Source organism: Lycium ferocissimum, chromosome 4, assembly GCF_029784015.1.
Source record: "Lycium ferocissimum isolate CSIRO_LF1 chromosome 4, AGI_CSIRO_Lferr_CH_V1, whole genome shotgun sequence".
NCBI lineage: Eukaryota > Viridiplantae > Streptophyta > Magnoliopsida > Solanales > Solanaceae > Lycium > Lycium ferocissimum.
In genome coordinates this window covers 8,927,741-8,930,940 of record NC_081345.1, presented here as the reverse complement: position 1 = coordinate 8,930,940, position 3,200 = coordinate 8,927,741, and the positions used below count along the sequence as shown (strand labels likewise).

The window sequence follows — 3,200 nt, the reverse complement described above, 5'->3', positions numbered from 1 at the left end:
CATAGTTCATCTCCTCATTCATGGCATCAATCCACTTTTGAGAGTTAGAACTTTCCATGGCTTGACGAAATTTGATTGGATCATCAGCTTCCGTCACTCCAATGTCATCCTCATATTCTTGAAGAAACACAATATAAACGCCCGAAATTGCATTCTCCTCTCTCTAGTGGATCTTCTTGATGGCATTGGTTCTTGAGGTTGTAAAGTTCGTTCAATGATATTGTCTTGATCTGGAGTTGGTTCTTGAACAATGTCAATCAGGTATAGGAGACTGTTTCTAAGCATTGTCAATAGCAATTAGAGGAATATTTAAAGGAATTTCAACATATTCCTCTTCAAAGACAAAGTCCTTTATTCTTTCTGCCCCGACAAACTCAACATCCCCAAAGAACTGTGCATTGTTTGTCTAAAAAATAGCCGTAGCAGTGGGATCATAAAATTTGTAACCCCTAGACCTTTCAGAATGTCCAATAAAATAGCAATTGAACCCGGCATGGTATAATGTGGGACGATACCGCATTGCTCTAGAAATTTCACAAATGATCCTGGGCGTTGTTCACCTGATCCGTCATATCTACTATAGTATTCACCACCACAGTTAAATCTAACGCTTTTTATACTTTTGCCAAGTTGGTTTGCAGCCTTATAAGTTTTGAACACATCCAGTGTTTGCAATTTTCATGGATGAGATAAATGTAGCCATATCTTGAAAAGTCATCTATGAACGTTATGAAATATTGTTGACCATTCGAAGAAGCCATAGGAAATGGTCTACAAATATCAGTCTGTATCGGTCAAGTTTCCTATTGGCTTCAAATCTCCTAACATTCTTTTATCTGCTTTATGCAATTCACACATACATCAAAATATGAAAAATCAAGCGGATCGAGGATACCATCAGACAGAAGTCTCTCAGTTCTCCTTTTGGAGATGTGGCCCAATCTCTTGTGCCATAATGAAGCTGAATTCTCGCTGGTTAATTTGTGCCTTTTACCAACTGTACTAACATGCAAGGATTCGTTATACGAAGCAGTTGTGTCAATTAAATAAAGATTATTGTAAATGATAAAGAACCTGGTCCAACTAATTTTGAATTATGAGAAAGACTAAACTTTATATTTCCAAATGAACAACAATAACTAAGTTTGTCCAAAGTCGAAATGGAAATCAAATTCTGTCTAAAATATGGTACAATAAATGTCTCTTTCAAATCCAAATAAAAACCAATTCTTAACAATAATCTAAAGGTTCCAATTGCTTCGACTTTCACCGACTTGCCATCACCAACGTTAATGTATCTTTCACAATTATTAAACTTTCGACAATTCAGACAACCCTGCATAGACCCACTGACGTGAGTTGTTGCACCAAAATCTATCCACCATGTGTGTCTTGGTACCGAAGTCAAATTAACCTCAGAACAAACAAAATTAAGAAGCGTACCTTTCTTTTCACGCCAGGCATGATAGTTAGAGCACTGCTTCTTCTTATGGCCTGCAGCTTCGCAAAAGAAACAACCATATGTAGATGGTTCCTTATGTTGTTTCTTCTGTGTTGTCGTATCCGTAACTTCTCGTATCCGTAACTTCCTTATTCTTTCTCTTCTTGTCTTTCCTTTTGTCCTTTGGAATAGCGGCTATGTGATCACTTTCTGGAATGACCTTCTTCATGATCATCATACACATGCGATTTGATCTCTCCCACCTTTCCATCTTCATCTTTTCATCATAGATACTCTTATCTGTAAGAGATGGTGGAGAATCAATCCTTAACGCAAGGTCGGGATCCATGACTTCGAGAACTATGTTTAGGTTCTCTTGCCATGATTTGAAGTTAGTGCCATTTAGCATAGAAATGAAATTGATGTTGACAGTAATACTTGCAGGTGTAATTTCAACCGAATCAGAGAACAATAGGAAAATAAGCTCACATTAAATTTATACCAAAAACTGAAAATAAATTTGAATAAAGGTAAACCCCATCCCAAGATACCTGACACTCCATTAATATTTCATCTTTGGACAAAATATTAACTTGTAAGTGATATCTTGTCGTAGTAATCAAACACTGATAATAAAAAAACATGTTGAATAGTAAATCTTCCTTTGGGCCGATTTAATTATTCACACGTGAATTACCACAAATGCACATGTAATTCTGTTGAACATTAATCTTCCTTTATGCCGATCAATATTCACATAAGTTACACACACAACTTTTTATATTTTAAAACAAATAAATCTTCACAAGAGATGTCACTTTGGCGACATCCAGCTTCAACTTATTCATCTCAATTATACATATAACTATACCAATATAAACATTTAAATTCTCTAAAGGAACATATAAATTTCCACGATAAAACAAAATTAATTACTTCTGGGCCTGAAGACGAATTCTCAAACCGATTACCAAAAAAAAAAAAAAAGGAATTCTCAAACCGTAAGCATCAACTTTCACTCAAATCTCATTATTAACCAAACATTAGCAACCAAAACACAAATTGAGAACAAATTCAAATTATGCCAAACATAATAATAATAATATTTAAATGGCACTTTTGGTGCACTTACTTTCTGCCAGCCGTAACACAAAAGGAGGAAAACCTCCAATTTCCGAGACTCTTTCCGTTTTTGCTGCGGCTAGCAAACCTTTAAAAAAAAAAAAAAAAAAAAAAAAAAAGCTGAATCCATGAAACCAGACAAGAAGAAAAACCATTAAGTCAATGAAATTTTCAAGCCACATATAGTTAAATTTGCTACTTTTCCAGATCTTAATGCCGCCCGCGATTGCCGTGTCTAGCAACTTGCTCTAAACTTTAACCTAAGCGTAAAACTAAAAGTGGCAACCAACAGAAAACTTATGCTGCAGAGACAGCGGCCTCAATCAAGCCTATTACTCACTCCGTTTCAATTTAATTGAATCTTTTCGGAGTATAAGAGTCAAGCTTAGGGCCTGTTTGGAAAGCCACTTGGTAATTAGAATTGGTGTAATTAATAGGATAGAATTAAATAGCCTAGTAATTACATAATATTATAATTCTGATGAGCTATTTGTTTTATAATGTAATTATAGTGTAATTACGAGCGTGCTTGTTTAGGTGCACAAGTGTAATTACATGAGTTAGTTTAATTTAAAATAAAATTTAATTATAAAAATTAAAATTAATATTTAAAAATATATTTTATAAATAATATTAA

The 3,200-nt window shown here is 34.3% G+C and overlaps 1 long non-coding RNA gene across 1 annotated transcript; it reads right to left on the bottom strand.

Moving 5' to 3' along the window:
* Positions 1–1,087: 1,087 nt before the first annotated feature.
* Positions 1,088–2,979, bottom strand: LOC132054353 (uncharacterized). Its single transcript, XR_009414258.1, has 2 exons — positions 2,574–2,979; positions 1,088–1,741 (listed from the first exon to the last, which is right to left on the bottom strand). It is a non-coding gene; the product is annotated as an uncharacterized LOC132054353 (long non-coding RNA).
* Positions 2,980–3,200: the final 221 nt, after the last annotated feature.